We start from the raw sequence: 18,169 nt of genomic DNA on the forward strand, positions 1-18,169 counted from the left end.
CTCTAGAAAGTCCTCTTCCATCCAAGAATGGAAAATGGGATGGGAGTATTTTTCCCTCCCATTTTTCCAGAAAGCTGATAGTCTGATAGTCTTATGATGATAGTCTGGATGCGTCATAAAGGGAGTTTTGGATCATTTACCCAGTCGGTTTGGAAGCGCATTATGTTTGAATGTTTGCCTATGCTGGATATAGCCTTCTAGGAGACGACGACAACAATAACCATATTGACCTAGAAGTCAAGAGAACAGGGATCCAAAATCCTTTTAACACTACTAATCATTTGAAGAAAACCTGGTAAAGGTTTGGATTCTGAACCCCTGCTGTCATAGGTGCTACTCAATTGAACCAGGAGTTGAAAAAGGACTATGTGATGTCAACGTTAGCATTTCAAATGAATGTGAATGACCCAAGTGTTCAACTTCCCTTCGAAAGTAATTCTTTGAGTTCAAATGGGCAGGGCTTTTTCTTGACATCGAAGTCAGATCCTGGTACGCCCGTGATGTAGTTGAAAAGATTTTCGAAGCTGTACAATCTTTTTACACAGAATCTGTGCAGAAAATCCAAACTTGATCTCATTTCGAAGATGACATTTACAAATATGCAGAAAGGGTTGACCCTGCATCAGCTCAGTCACTATTGTGTAGTTACCTTCAACCCTTTGTAGAAAGTATAAAAAAGTATCATGGGATGAAAAGAAAATTCAATAGGAGTGGAGGAAGCAAAGTCTCATCAATGTTGAAAATATGGTTGCGGTTATCTACTGGCGTTCGTTTTTTTCGAAAAAAAACTCCTTCCGGAACCGAGCCATACACACACAAACATATATATATATATATATATATATATATATATATATATATATATATATATATATATATATATATATAATTGTCTATATTATTTGTGTTTTCCCTTACTTTCCCCAACTTTTTCATCGAACGGCTTTTTAGTGAAGTAAGAATAATATAGACGGACAGACGGAACAAGCTTAAAACAGAAAAGCTACGTGGAATTCTGAAAACAAAATATGGTATGAAGTGGGCCCACTTCATTCCGCCTTCTTGGACGATTTCATGGAGATGAGAAGCTACCGGTACACACGAAAAGAGTCAAGGCTTCAGCTACCAATGGAAAAAGGATGAAGGTGTTTAATCTGATTATGATTAAAAAAAAATTTTCATCAACTTAAGCTGATTTTGAAGCAACAAATGGACTGTTCACATTGGTGTGATAAGTAGTGTGGCCTTATAGCCCAAATTACCGAAAATAACCATATAAAATAAATATTTATATGTTTTAACCACCATATCCCCTGATATACTAACAAAACCAATTAAGCACTCTGATTGGTTATGCATAACAGAAAACAGAATTGAAATATATTTCTCTTATTGCATCTTATAGCCTAGACCTGATTGCACCTTACTGCAAGAATGTGAAAAATGCCCAAGAATTATTTTTTTTATTTTTTACCTTTTCTGTATTACTGAAAATACATCTTAAGCAATATTCTACTCTTAAACTTTACATTTTCAGTCATATTTTGAAATATCTGTCGACAAATAACTTTTTCTTTTTTTCAAACATTTTTTATTTACATAAAAACAACTCAATTTGAAACAAGTCAAAACAAAAATAATGCTTGAAAAAGCACAGGTTGGATACCATCGATGCCAATCCATCTTAGCAATTCAAATGAAAACGGGGATGTTGCAAAAATAGTATAAGGGAAGGAAAAAAACAATGGCAAAGAAAAATAATAATAAAATTTGGTCATATGGCAGGGGCGGATCCAGGATTTTCTTTAGGAGGGGAGGGGGGGTGCATAATAGGTTGCTTCGATAAACTTTGCGAACAAATAGATACCCGCAATTAAAAGGAAACCCCGACAATTATGTGTTGTTGGTAGGTAGTGGAAATGGTCGTAAATTTAATCTAAATCTGGTGAGGGTTTAAGTTCTAATAAATCAGTTGAAATTAAAATGGTATAAAAATATTGATAAAAAATAATAAGTTATAAAAACCACCTCGCAATAAAAAAAAATAAAAAGCTGTCCACCATCTATAAAAATATGATATTTAATATTTTCTGGGTAATTTTTTGCCTTTGCACTTCTGACCACTATAGCGAGCGAGTTAAGCTTTTTATTGTAAACAAAAAAATAAAAAATTGGTCTTGAACCTTCTTTTGGGACCATTCACTTTTTGTCGCAATTTGTACAGGTCAAACCATTCAGTATCTTGACTAAATTGGTGTCTTCACTTAGTAACTACGATAGTAATGAAGAGTGGGAAATCAAACAGTTCGTGGTAACGTAAGGAGCGACCCGGCTCAATAGTAACCAAAACTCTAAAAAATAGAATTTTGATACCAATAGCTACATCAAAAGAATCGCATTTTAATGCTGATTTTAAATATATAAGTTTCATTAAGTTTAGTCTTACCCATCGAAAGTTACGACCCTGAGAAAATGCGCGTTATTTTAGAAAATAGGGGAAAACACCCCCTAATATTCATACAATCTTAACGAAAATCACACCATCAGATTCAGTGTATCAGAGAACCTTAATGTAGAAGTTTCAAGCTCCTATCTACAAAAATGTGGAATTTCGCATTTTTTGCCAGAAGACAGATCACCGATGCGTTTTTTTTCCCAGGGGTGATCGTATCGACCTAGTTGTCCTAGAATGTTGCAAGAGGGCTCATTCTAACGGAAATGAAAAGTTCTAGTGCCCTTTTTAAGTGACCAAAAAATTGGAGGGCACCTAGGCCCCCTCCCACGCTAATTATTTTCCCAAAGTCAACGGATCAAAATTCTGAGATTGTCGTTTTATTCAGCATAGTCGAAAATGTATCAAAATTAGAATGGAAAAACAAAGGTTCCAGTCCAGTCGGGTTACAAAATACGTCAGAGAATATAATATCCCCCCAGCCATCGAATTCAATTTTCTTATTTTTGAAAGAATGAGATGTGAAAGCATAACACATATACCGTACAAAAAAGTTTGGGAACAACGAGGAGTGTGCCCACTTACTTCATTTTACAGCTAAGCTATTAAATAGAAAGGAAAAATAAATGTCTATATCTGATTTGGACTAAAACTTTTGCGCACCCTCAAATTTCCATGTCAAAACGAAGCAAATATCCGATGTTTTTGTCATCTTAACTTTAGTTACGCACCATAAAATCAGATTACATAAAATCCGTTATAATTATTACTTGTGCTTTTAATAAAGTCGCTGAATTTGTTTATTTCCCAAATACAGAAGCTTTTCTTACTTTTTTACCGTCATTAGTTATAAGCTTAGATCTTTGTTACTCTCTGCTGTGACGAGGCATGATATGCAGTTTTTTTGTAGTAAGGATTTTAGGAGTAACTTGCAAATTACCGAATCGTAAGTAAACTTGGAATCAATAATACTTGCTGAATCATTTGCTTACAAAGGGCAAAAAATTTAAAATGAAAGCCTGTCAAATCTTGTCACATTATGTAGATTGTGTTAATTCTCATGAGTGCATTAGTGTCATGATGACGGTCAGTTCGTGTTTCACGAAACTTCTGGAAAAGGATCCCTAACTTTCAAATATCCGTGTACACCTACTTGTGTGTCCTAGGCGGTGTAAAAAGACACATGCATGGTGCGAGGATGGAAAGTATCGCATGGGTGCCATGCGGGATGCGAAAAGTCTCGGGTTTGTGGAAGTGTACCAAACCTGTTTAAAGGTTTTACATTCGGGAAAAAGTGCGTCCAACGCGGCAAAAATGTGCCAAGCGTGATGGATTGGAAGTGTATCAAGCCTTGCGGAAGTGTACTAAATGTGAAAAAACCTGCCGTCTGAGTAGGCATGACGCGGCTGAATTCAGCTATCCATGGTGAAATCAGATGTGCATGGCGCAAACGGTTGGAGGCTCGCTGTGCATGGCATGAGGTGGTTTGGCATGACAGAAGTGTACCATGTATGTTAAAAATTCTATTCTACATGGATGAAGTGCACCAGACATCGCAGAACTTGCTAAGTGTGGCAATGGTGCGCCATTCATGGTGAAAGTGTGAGAAGCATGGCAAAATTGTTTGATAAGTAGTGGAAGTGTGCCATGTGTACCGAAAGTGTTCCATACATGTCACATGTGAGCTGTGCTTGTAAAAACTGTCCTATGCGTCGTAAAAAAAGGGACAGGATTCTTGAAGTATGCTCTTATGGCAGGAAAATGCACGACGAGGAGAAATTACGCCTAACGTGGTGCAAAGAGGCGCAGTTAACCATTATAGAAACTACCAGTGAGATCACACAATAAAAAATATAACAGTTCAAAATGGGGATAAAACCTTTTAATTGACAAGGAAATAAATATAAAATTTTTTGAATGCAACAGTGGAAGCAAATCTCCTTGACCTTTTCGGTTCCGGTTCATTAGATTTATCTGACATATCAGGTGGTCTGAGGTCAAAAGTCTCAGGTGAAACGAGATTTACTTTATTACTTTAAAATCTACGATTAAAACTATGAGAAAGCCATTTAGCCGAAAAAAAAAAATTAAAATTAATATGCAAATTTCGTTTTAATTACTCATGTGCAGTGAGCCAAAATCAAAACATACATTAGTTTAAAAACGTTCAGAAATTAAATAAAAAAAACAAGTTTTTTTAACTGGAAATAAGGTGCAATTTATAACTTCAAATGAACAAAAATTATTCCGTATAAGAAAGGGTGTTCCCGTCCTCAGCGCATCGCTCTTTACGCTATAGTTTTTTATTGTTTTGAAAGTAGAGTTGTGAGAAAGAGTCAAACTTTTTGTGAGAAAAACGCCATTACCAAATTTCTTATCTTTTAAGTAGAAGCAATGTCTTTCTAAGACATGAAAAAAAGTTGAAAACTTTTTAAGTTCAGAATCGCGGAAGTTATTGAGTAATCGGTGCCTGAGCAATAATTTTGATGTTTTAATACAAACTCGAAAAATACCTACGAATTCTAATTTTTTTTTTTTTTTTTTTTTTTTTTAGATAAAATCAACTTACTACGTCATTAATCTTACAGGTTTGAACGGTAACAGTTATATAATATCAGTAGAAAGGCCCAAAAAACGAAATATACAAAAACCTTTTACAATACAAACATTTTACAACAATTACTAAAACCTCAAAAAAGCAAAACCGAAAGTTTCAAGCTTAGTATATATCGTTGGTAGAAATTAGACTAGCTTCAATAACAAAATATCTTTGAAAAGACAGTAAATTGTATAAAGAGTAAAAAACTTGTGATTGCAAAAATATTTGTATATATTTCAACAAGAGATTAAAACAATTAAAAAAACCATAAAAAAGAAATGTTTTTGGACACAACCAGTTATCACGCGTTAGCAAGCTTCAAGCGTTTGGTTTTAAGGTTTTTGAATTGTTGGAATCACTTGTTAAATTTTAAGCTTTTAACCTATTTAAGCTTCAAGCGTTTGGTTTTAAGGTTTTTGAATTGTTGGAATCACTTGTTAAATTTTAAGCTTTTAACCTATTTAAGCTTCAAGCGTTTGGTTTTAAGGTTTTTGAATTGCTGGAATCACTTGTTAAATTTTAAGCTTTTAACCTATTTAAGCTTCAAGCGTTTGGTTTTAAGGTTTTTGAATTGTTGGAATCACTTGTTAAATTTTAAGCTTTTAACCTATTTAAGCTTCAAGCGTTTGGTTTTAAGGTTTTTGAATTGTTGGAATCACTTGTTAAATTTTAAGCTATTTAAGCTTCAAGCGTTTGGTTTTAAGGTTTTTGAATTGTTGGAATCACTTGTTAAATTTTATACAAATGTTTTGCAATTACCATTTTTTTGCTCTTTACGCATTTTAATTTCTTCATACTGAAGGTTCATTCAAAGATATTTGTTTATTACAGCAAGCCCAATTTCTAACAGCGATTTCTACTAAGCTTCAAAATTTGTATTTTCTTTTTTAATTTTTTGGGTTTTTTTAATCCCTTGTCAAAATATATACAGATATATCTACAATTGCCAGTTTTTTGCTCTTTAAGCAAGTTAACATAAACTTCTTCATACTTGAAAATCTTCAATTTTTAGACACAAGTGTGACAACGTCATTGCAATGCTAATGTACATAAAAATGATGTCACTCACACAAGCATTTTTTAAGAATTTAATTCTTAAGAATTTGACTGTGCAATTTTTGTAAATATCGGATCAGTTTTGGAAGCCATTGCAAGTTTGAAGGCTTCTAGGGGGCGTCAGGTGAGTTAGGAATCATCTGAATCTGCTAATGCTAATAGCTTGTGATGGGTACCTTTAAACTGAAAAAAAATCCACAAATTTATAATGAGTACAAAACTTATTTCCAGCTTCCAATTTTAAAATGAATTTCTATTGGCCAGGGTTGCTCTTTGCTTACAGTTTTTTACCATGGAATACTTGAATATGTGAATCACTTCTTGCAAATTCGTAAGTCTAAATTCTTGTTTAGTCTTCAAATTAGCAAAATAACAACTTTTCTCCCTTTCCTACTTTCCTAACCATTTTGTAGATTGTAGTACCTGAAATTTGGATAAGAGGTTGTCATTATTTGTTTTTATGTGATTAATTCTATTTGTGTGATTACCTCTCTTTAATGATTTGTTATGATCAGTGTTGTTTATGCTTAGGACTGCAATTGATTTAGAGTTAGTTATAGAATATTTTTCTCAATATTTGCTGGATTTGCTTATGCTGGGTATGGTCTTAAAGTAATCGAATTGGGAATTAAGTTTCATAAGGTTGAAAAAATAAAATTTAAAGAAAAAAATCCACATTGAGTATTCTGCTGTATTTACCCTAGTGAATCTGCAATTATTTATGTTTGGTTACTTATTTTGTGCTTCCACCTCAAATTTTAACTAGTCATGATGTCAATAAATTTAATTTCAGTTAGCGGGGTTTTAAACAAGGCTATAGTCTGTGATGCAATTTCTTAAAAGGTCTAACCGAATAAATTACGCCTTAAAGATCAATATGCCACGGAATCTAACAGTGGCGAATTTAATATATTTTGTCTTGAAGATTCTTTGAGAAACTAAATGAAAGCGCAATTACAATCCAAAAATAGTCAAGATGGATAGATATTTGTATGTCTAATCGCGTTAAGGTCCAGAATCAACCAGACTGATTTCTTATGGCTAGGTTCTATGTATACGTTGATACAAAGTTTTTGGGAGTAAGGTGCCAATGTCTCTCTTGAACTGTTGTTTCCTTGAATGAGCTTCGAAAAAATTACTTTAAGAACTCCTAAGAATCTACAGATATTGATCTTCTAAATTTTGATTTCTGACAGGAGTTGACGGTTAACCCCCATCTTCTTAGTAAAACGTTTTAAAAATACAAAGTTTTCTGATTTAAAGTAAAGAGCCAAGTTAAAACTCAAACAAAAATATTGCTTTGGAGCTTATACTACATATACCTGCAATGCTGGTTCAAACAATCTGACTCGTAATGTATCCCTATGTTTGGAGAATTCTGTAAAACTAGCGCTTTACCAAAAACCCATAACTGACGCAACAAAACAAGGTTAAAAGCAAAACTTCCTTAACTAGCCTATAGATCTGAACAAAACCAGTCAAGCCCAGTTCCAAACAGTTCTTGGTAACGCGCCACATACGCAGAGCGACCCGGGGTACTAATAATAAAAACTTTAAAATAGAGGTCATAATAACATTATTCGCATCGAAAGAATCTGCGCTTTATGGTGATTCCAAATATATAAGCTGCATCATGTTTAAAGTTGATCTTCAGAAGGTAATAGCCTGAGAATATTTGCCTGATTTTTGAAAAAGAGAGATAACTCCTAAGTGGACCAGTGATCTTTATGAAAATCACGTGTTCATAGTCAGCACATCAAACGAAAGTGTCGCAGTGGTTTTAATTTCCGATCTAAGTAAATGCGGGATTTTGGATAATTTCGAGAGGGCAGATCATGAAGTTTTAGATCTTTTTTAAGGTTTTTGAATTGTTGGAATCCTTTGTTAAAATATATATAAAGATATTTTTGCGATTACCAGTTTTTTGCTCCTTACACAATTTTATGTCTTCATACTGAAGGTCCATTCAAAGATATTTGATTGTTACAGCAAGTCCAATTTCTAACAGTGATTTCTACTAAGCTTCAAACTTTTATTTTCTTTTTTATGGTTTTGAATTTTTATTATCTCTTGTCAAAATATAAACAAATGTTTTTACAATTGCTAGTTTTTTGCTCTTTAAGCAATTTAGTATAAACTTTTTCATGCATGGAAATCTTCAATTTTTATACACAAGTTTGATAAGTGTGACAACATCATTGCAATGCTAATCTATATATATATAAACTAGCTGTTGGGGTGGCGCTTCGCGCCACCCCAACACCTAGTTGGTGGGGGCGCTTCGCGCCCCCCAAGTCCCCCCCCTCCACGCGTAAGTCGTTACGCGCCATATTAGTTACGCGCCATTGTAGTTGTGTCCCTGTGTCCCACCTGTGAATATAGATAGATATATATATATATATTTTTAACTACGTAAAACTTTCGAATATACAACATTCTTGGCTGTCCCATTGTCTATGCATATAAATAGATTGTCAGGTTTACCGACTCTTGAACGTGCAACATATAATTGTCCATGGGAAAAACAATCTGTATTCAGATCTATACCTCATTATTCTAATGATTGCCCTTGAGCTTTGTTGATGGTGATTGCTAATCGAACATTCCCTGTGTCCCCATCGTCATTTATATATCCCCCTGTGCCCTCGGCGTCCCCGTTGTTGTTGTTTCCCTGTGTCCCGGTGTCCCAGTCTGTAATTTCTCTTTGAGTGTCACGGTCGTCATTTATATTCCCTGTGTCCCGGTCGTCATTTTTGTCCCGGTCGTCATTTGTGTTGCGGTGTCCTGGTCTGTAATTTCTCTTTGAGTGTCCTGGTCGTCATTTGTCCCGGTCGTCATTTGTGTCCCGGTGCTTTATTGATGGTGATTGCTAATCGAACATTCCTTGTGTCCCGGTCGCTTTCTCTTTGAGTGTCCCGGTCGTCATTTATATTCCCTATGTCCCGGTGTCCCGGTCGTCATTTGTGTCCCGATATCCCGGTCTGTAATTTCGTCAGTCGACAAACATGACGTCAGTCGAAACACAAACATGACGTCACTCGACAGACACACAGACAACTTATTTTTATATATATTCGTCATTTGTGTCCCGACTAATTTCGTCAGTCGACAAACATGACGTCAGTCGACACACAAACATGAAGTCACTCGACAGACACACAGACAACTTATTTTATATATATATAAAAATAAGTTGTCTGTGTGTGTGTGGGTCTGTCGGGTGACGTCATGTTTGTGTGTCGACTGACGTCATGTTTTCGACTGACGAAATTACAGACCGGGACATCGGGACACAAATGACGACGGGGACACCGGCACATAAGGAATATAAATGACGACCGGGACACTCAAAGAGAAAGCGACCGGGACACAGGGAATGTTCGATTAGCAATCACCATCAACAAAGCACCGGGACACAAATGACGACCGGGACACAGGGAGTATAAATGACTACCAGGACATAAGTAAAAAAAAAAACTAAAAAAAAGGTAAAAACTACAAAAAAACTAAAAAGAAAAAAACTAAAAACTAATAAAAAACTAAAAAAGCTAAAAAACTAAAAAAACTAAAAAAGAAAAAAAATAAAAAAAGGAAAAAAATGAAAAATAAAGGAGAAAAAAAACTAAAAATAAAAAAAAATAAAAAGAAAAGAGAAAAAAAAACTAAAAAAACTAAAAAAAGTAAAAACCAAAAAAAAAAAACTAAAAAGAAAAAAGGGGAAAAATACAAAATTTATTTCATCATATACCATTTCAAAAACGAATGTATATACAGACCGGGACACCGGGATACAAATGACGACCGGGACACAGGGAATATAAATGACGACCGGGACACAGGGACACAACTACAACGGGGACGCCGGGGGGCACAGGGAGATATATAAATGACGACGGGGACACAGAGAATGTTCGATTAGCAATCACCATCAACAAAGCTCAAGGGCAATCATTAGAATCATGAGGTATAACTAAAAAAACTAAAAAAAGGTAAAAAACTAAAAACTGAAAAAAGACCAATTCAAAAACGAATGTATATACAGACCGGGACACCGGGACACAAATGACGACCGGGACACCGGGACACAAGGAATATAAATGACGCCCGGGACACTCAAAGAGAAATCACAGACTGGGACACCGGGACAGAAATGACGACCGGGACACAGGGAATATAAATGACGACCGGGACACAGGGACACAACTACAACAATACGGATTGTTTTCCCATGGACCATTATATGTTGCATGTTCAAGAGTCGGTAAACCTGACAATCTATTTATATGCACAGACGATGGGACAGCGAAGAATGTTGTATATTCGCAAGTTTTCCGTAGTTAAAAACATATATATATATATATATATATATATATATATATATATATATATATATATATATATATATATATATATATATATATATATATATATATATATATATATATATATATATATATATATATATATATATATATATATATATATATATACTAGCTGTTGGGGTGGCGCTTCGCGCCACCCCAACACCTAGTTGGTGGGGGCGCTTCGCGCCCCCCCCCAAGCCCCCCCGCGCGCGTAAGTCGTTACGCGCCATAATAGTTACGCGCCATTGTAGTTGTGTCCCTATGTCCCACCTGTGAATATAGATATATATATATATATATGGTTTTAACTACGTAAAACTTGCGAATATACAACATTCTTTGCTGTCCCATTGTCTTTGCATATAAATAGATTGTCAGGTTATCCCCCTGTTTCCCCCGGTGTCCCCGTTGTAGTTGTGTCCCTGTGTCCCGGTCGTTATTTATATTCCCTGTGTCCCGGTCGTCATTTGTATCCCGGTGTACCGGTCTGTATATACATTCGTTTTTTAGTTTTGTTTTTCTCCTTTATTTTTTTCCTTTTTTTTCTTTTTTAGTTTATTTAGATTTTTAGATTTTTTAGTTTTTTTATTAGTTTTTAGTTTTTTTTTCTTTTTAGTTTTTTTGTAGTTTTTACCTTCTTTTTAGTTTTGTTAATTTTTTTTTTTACTTGTGTCCTGGTCGTCATTTATACTCCCTGTGTCCCGGTGCTTTGTTGATTGCTAATCGAACATTCCTTTTGTCCTGGTCGCTTTCTCTTTGAGTGTCGTCATTTATTTTTTTCTTTTTTAGTTCTTTTAGTTTTTACCTTTTTTAGTTTTTTTTTAGTTTTTAGTTTTTTTAGTTTTTTACCTTTTTTTAGTTTTTTTAGTTTTTTAGCTTTTTTATTTTTTTTATTAGTTTTTAGTTTTTTTGTAGTTTTTGCCTTTTTTTTTAGTTTTTTGTCCTGGTCGCTTTCTCTTTGAGTGTCGTCATTTATTAGTTTTTTCCTTTTTTTTTTAGTTTTTTATTGGTTTTTACCTTTATTTTAGCTTATTTTTCAGTTTTTTCCTTTTTTTTAGTTTTTTTTTATTTTTTATTTTTTTTAGTTTTTTACCTTTTTTTAGTTTTTTTAGTTTTTTAGCTTTTTTACTTTTTTTATTAGTTTTTAGTTTTTTTTTGTAGTTTTTGCCTTTTTTTAGTTTTTTCAGTTTTTTTTTTAGTTTTTTATTGGTTTTTACCTTTATAGTTTTTTTAGTTTTTTAGCTTTTTTATTTTTTTTATTAGTTTTTAGTTTTTTTTGTAGTTTTTGCCTTTTTTTAGTTTTTTCAGTTTTGACGTCACCTAATCCAGTTTTTTCAGGTGACGTCACCTGACACATCCATCCACACATCCATCCACACATCCACAGACAGACAACTTATTTTTATATATATAGATATATATATATATATATATCTATATTCACGGGTGGGACATAGGGACACAACTACAATGGCGCGTAACGACTTACGCGCGCGGGGGGCTTGGGGGGCGCGAATCGCCACCCCAACAGCTAGTTTATATATATATAGATAGATAGATAAGTTGTTTGTGTGTTATGTCTGTCGACTGACGTCATGTTTGTGTGTCGACTGACGTCATGTTTGTCGATTGACGTCATTATAAGGATTGAGCTATATGTCGTCATGAAGTTGTTTGTCGACTGCCGTCATGTTTGTCAACTGATGAAATTACAGACCGGGACACCGGGACACAAATGACGACCAGGACACCGCGACACAGGGAATATAAATGACGACCGGGACACTCAAAGAGAAATTACAGACTGGGACACCGGGACACAAATCACGACCGGGATACAGGGAATATAAATGACGACCGGCACACAGGGACACAACTACAACGGGGACACCGGGGGCAAAAGGGGGATATATAAATGACGACCGGGACACAGGGAATATTCGAAGAGAAATTACAGACCGGGACACAAATGACGACCGGGACACAGGGAATAAAAATGACGACCGGGACATTCAAAGAGAAATTACAGACTGGGACACCGGGACACAAATGACGACTGGGACACAGGGAATATAAATGACGACAGGGACACAACTACAACGGGGACGCCAGGGGGCACAGGGGATGTATAAATGACGACGGGGACACAGGGAATGTCCGATTAGCAATCACCATCAACAAAGCTCAAGGGCAATCATTAGAATAATGAGGTATAGATCTGAATACGGATTGTTTTTCCCATGGACAATTATATGTTGCATGTTCAAGAGTCAGTAAACCTGACAATCTATTTATATGCACAGACAATGGGACAGCAAAGAATGTTGTATATTCGCAAGTTTTACGTAGTTAAAAACATATATATATATATATATATACATATATATATATATATATATATATATATATATATATATATATATATATATATATATATATATATATATATATAATACAACAACAAAAGAGAGAATAATGAGGACTTTTTTCCTAAGACAGTGAACCAACAAAATCTATTTGAATATTTCGGCCCTATATCTAAGGGCCGTCTTCAGCAAAGAAACAAGAGCTAAGAGCTCATATGGCACTTGTGACGAGGTCGGAAGAGCCGAGAGCTCATATGGTACGAGGTCGGAAGAGCCAAGAGCTCATTTGGACGAGGTCGGAAGAGCCAAGAGCCAAGAGCTCATTTGGCACTTGTGAGAAGGTCAGAACCTAAAGTTAAACTTTATAGCACAAGATCCTTCTAAATATCATATTTCACTAAGATCTGGTCACCCTTTCGTAAGTTACAAATACCTCAATTTTCAAAATTACCTCCCCCCTCCCAATTCCACCAAAGAGAGCAGATCCGGTCCAGTTATGTCAGTCACGTACCTTAGACAGGTTTCTATTCTTCCCATCCAGTTTCATCCTGATCTCACCGCTTTAAGTATTTTCTAAGATTTCCGGTCCCCCCAACTGCCCCCCCCCCAATTACGTTGATCCGGTTGAGATTTAAAATAAGATATCAGAGTTACGAGGTCCTTCTAAATATGAAGTTTCATGAAGATCCGATCACTCCTTCGTAAGTTAAAAATACGTTATTTTTCTTATTTTTCAGAATTACCCCCCCCCCCCCCCGAAATTGAGCGGATCCGTTCCAATTATGTAAATTACGTATGCAAGACTTTTGCTTATTTTTCCAACCAAGTTTCATCCCAATCCTTCCAATCTAAGGGTTTCCCATCATTTTAGGTCTCCCCACCCCAAACTTCCCCAATGTCACCAGATCCGGTCAGGATTTAAAATAAGAGCTTGAGCCACGATATCCTTCTAAAAATCAAATTTCATGGAGATCCAATCCCCCATTCGTAAGTTAAAAATACCTCATTTTTTCTAATTTTCAGAATTAACACCCCCCCCCCCCAACTACCCAAAAGAGAGCGGATCCGTTCCGTTTATGTCAATCATCTATCTAGGACTTGTGTTTATTTTTCCCACCATGTTTCATCCCGATCCCTCCACTCTAAGTGTTTTCCAAGTTTTAGGTTTCCCCCTCCCAACTCCCCGCCCCCATCACCAGATCCGGTCGGGATTTAAAATAAGAGCTCTAAGACACGATATCCTTCTAAACATCAAATTTCATTGAGATCCGATCACCCGTTCGTAAGTTGAAAATACCTCATTTTTCTAATTTTTAAGACTTACTCCCCCCCTCCCAACTACCCCAAAGAGAGCAAATAAGTTCCGATTATGTCAATCATGTATCTGGGGACTTGCGCTTATTTTTCCCATCAAGTTTCATCCCGATCCCTCTACTCTAAGTGTTTTCCAAGATTTTAGGTTTCCCCCCCTCCAACTCCCCCCAATGTCATCAGACCCAGTCGGGATTTAAAATAAGAGCTCTGAGACACAATATCATTCCAAACATCAAATTTCATTAAGATCCAATCACCCGCTCATAAGTTAAAAATACTTCATTTTTTCTATTTTTCCGAATTAACCGGCCCCTTCTCCCCCCCCAGATGGTCAAATCGGGAAAACGACTATTTCTAATTTAATCTGGTCCGGTCCCTGATACGCTTGCCAAATTTCATCGTCCTAGCTTACCTGGAAGTGCCTAAAGTAGCAAAACCGGGACCGACAGACCGACAGACAGACCGACAGACAGACCGACAGACCGACAGACAGACCGACAGAATTGGCGACTGCTATATGTCACTTGGTTAATACCAAGTGCCATAAAAATAAAAAACAATAAAACACTTACAATAAAAGTTCTCAGTTAAAAATCCATTTTTTATTTTAATATAGCCTTGGCATCATTACTTCTTAACGAAAAGTTCAGCCAAGACTGTCTGATAAAAGCTAACATTTTACAAGATAAAAAGGTTCATTCATTTCACTAACTGTATTTATTAAAATTGGAATGATTTCTTATTGCGATATTTGCCTTCTCTGCAGCTAATCTGATAGTTCTTTTGATATTGGGCTTGTTTTTGTTCGTTCCTATTTTTTTTGTAACACCTAGTTGGTGGGGGCGCTTCGCGCCCCCCCCCCAAGCCCCCCCGCACACGTAAGTCGTTACGCACCATATTAGTTACGCGCCATTGTACTTGTGTCCTTGTGTCCCACCTGTGAATATATATATATATATATAAGACCACACTGCCTTTCCATAATACAACAACAAAAGAGAGAATAATGAGGACTTTTTTCCCAAGACAGTGAACCAACAAAACCTATTTGAATATTTCGGCCCTATATCTAAGGGCCGTCTTCAGCAAAGAAAAAATAAAAAACAATAAAACACTTACAATAAAAGCTCTCAGTTAAAAATCCATTTTTTATTTTAAAATAGCCTTGGCATCATTACTTCTTAACGAAAAGTTCAGCCAAGACTGTCTGATAAAAGCTAACATTTTACAAGATAAAAAGGTTCATTCATTTCACTAACTGTATTTATTAAAAATTGGAATGATTTCTAATTGCGATATTTGCCTTCTCTGCAGCTAATCTGATAGTTCTTTTGATATTGGGCTTGTTTTTGTTCGTTCCTATTTTGTTTTATTTTAAATTAGATTATTTTCTATAATTAATTTTGTGTACATAGGGTTGAGTGTGTATTCACCCAAGTCTCTATTTAGGGATGTATTATTATTTAAGTTTCGTTTGATTTCAATTGCCTCACGGACAGTTTGTTTGATTCCTAGGTCATTGCTAATTAGAATTGTTTCGTCAAATAGAACATAATGGTTTGGATTTTCAAAAATATGATTACTTAAAGCTGAATCGAAAGATATGGAGTTATTTTTAGATTTTAACGCTTTTTCAATACTTTCTTTGTGTTGCTGTAATCTTGTTCCTAAATTTTGGTGGGTTCGACCAATGTAATAATTTCCACAACTACATGGTATTTGATACACCCCTCGTAGACGAGTAATTGGGGTTTTATCCTTACCAGAATTGACAAGATTCATTATACTTAAATTGCTTGTGAATACAACACGTAAATTTTTCTTTAAACAAACTTTTTTCAGTTTTGAAGTTTTTCAGTTTTCAGTTTTTTGACTCACACAAATATTTTTTTCCAAAAGTAAGGCTCTTAGCGAATTTTCAAAAATTTCTGACCTATTTAGAACCTTTTCTTAGACTAGAATACCTCTGGCTGGCAATTTTACCCAAAAAATATGGAGCCGTTTTCGAGAAAGAATATATACATAAATAAATACATCAACAATTATCACTCGTTTATAAGGACAATATATATATATATATATATATATATATATATATATATATATATATATATATATATATATATATATATATATATATATATATATATATATAGGCTGCAACTGTCATTAATCTCACCATCCGCTTAAAACTATCCCCGAAGAATTGGTGGTCTCGGGGGTAAGAATTGTTTACTCCCCCTCTTGGAAGTCCAGGCCAATAAATTTCACCCGAATATACAGTCTTTGGCTATGAATTAGTAAAAAATATATTCTTCGTTTGCCCCCCCCCTTTAAATCACCGCCTCATGGGTTTGACGAGATAAACACTCTATTTCTATTTAGAAAGTCAATACAGTATTCAGCTGCTTCTTTTTTATTATTCTATTTATGCATTAAAAAGAATTACCTGCAGTATAACAAAAAATTGACAAATCTAAAGCTTAAGAAAAACAGAAAATAAAAACGTCTTTTAAATCGTAAATTGGTTTTATTTACCTTTTATTGCTTTTTTTTATTGACTACCATACGTCAAACGTCAGTCAATTGCAAACGCCAAATTTTGTCAAAGGGGAACATGTTTAGTGAGGCTTACTTCATGACTGTTGCAATGTCAAAGTTCAAAGAACTTTAACGAATGTGACAAAACTCATCCGCAGAAAATCAAAACATGTTTAAAAAGTCAATTTCAAGTAATTATATTTTGAAGTAATTATAGTTGTTAGGATAATGATTCATATTTGAGTCTTGAACGGGCATGTATAAAAAAGTACAACTCAAGAAGCTTTTCGGACTTCTACAATTCATGCATCTTGCCAAGGGACTGACCACTTTATTCTGTTTAAACATCACATGGTGTCTGCTACAAGTAGACAAAGTATACCATGCTTGGTATGCAGTGTGTAATGCAAGGCCTGAAGTGGCATGGTATGGCGGTCGAACAAGCGGCACTCCAAGTTTTATAATAGATTAAATAAAATAAAAACAAGTTTTTTTAACTGCAAGTAGGGAGCGACATTAAAACTTAAAACGAACAGAAATTATTTAGTATATGAAAGGGGTTTGATTCTTTCTCACAACTGTACTTTTTAAAACAATAAAAAACTTAAGCGTAAAGAGCAAGGCATTGAGGAGGAGACAACTACTTTCATAACGTTTAAAACAATAAAATATTTAAGCGTAAAAGAGCGAGGCGTTGATGGAGGAACAGCCCCTTTCATAACGTCAATTTCTGAAGGTTTTTGAGGAGCTTCTATATTTATATACTTTTATTGCGGATATTAGGGGGTTTGCCCCCTTGTCAATTCCTTGGTCTTTACACTAAAGCTTGAATTTTGTCATAAGAATGATCCCTGACTCACAAAGGCCGTAGAATAAACAGTTGAAGTTACTAAAAATACTTTTGTGTAAAGAGCGAGGTATACTGGAGGAGACGAATCTCCTTATATATTAAATAATTTCTGTTCATTTTAGGTGTTAATGCTCCTTACTTCGAGCTGAATTTATTTTTTATTTATCAGTATTTTTTTAATAATGCTAGAAAATCCTATGGCCCCTTCATGGAAATTCTCTTTCCTCGTGATAAATTCCTCCATGGACAGATCTTCCCACGTAATCCCCCCCTCAAAGCTCCTCCCCCTCAACGTGAAAAAGTCCCCCTGAAAACGTCTGGTACACTTCCCAATAATCATAACTATATGTAAACAATGGTCAAAGTTCGTAACTTACAGCCCTTTCCTTGGGGACTGTAAAAGACATGATTATTAGGTTTTTCGACTATGCTGAACAAAATGGCTATCTAAAAGTTTAATCCGGTGGCTTTGGGAAAAAATAAGCGTAGGAGGGGGCCTAGGTGCCCGCCAATTTTTTTGGTCACTTGATTAGGGCACTAGAACTTTTAATCTTCGTTAGAATAATCCCTCTCGCGACAAAGGCCCACTAGAACCATGAGTCTATGCGATCACCCATGAGAAAAAAA

At 35.2% G+C, this 18,169-nt stretch overlaps 1 protein-coding gene across 1 annotated transcript in view; it reads left to right on the top strand.

Moving 5' to 3' along the window:
- The window catches only part of LOC136036224 (uncharacterized), an 87,665-nt gene that overhangs the window by 65,039 nt on the left and 4,457 nt on the right, over nucleotides 1-18,169 (top strand). The gene's annotated exons all lie outside the window — the stretch shown is intronic.

Source organism: Artemia franciscana, chromosome 15 (genome assembly GCF_032884065.1).
Source record: "Artemia franciscana chromosome 15, ASM3288406v1, whole genome shotgun sequence".
NCBI lineage: Eukaryota > Metazoa > Arthropoda > Branchiopoda > Anostraca > Artemiidae > Artemia > Artemia franciscana.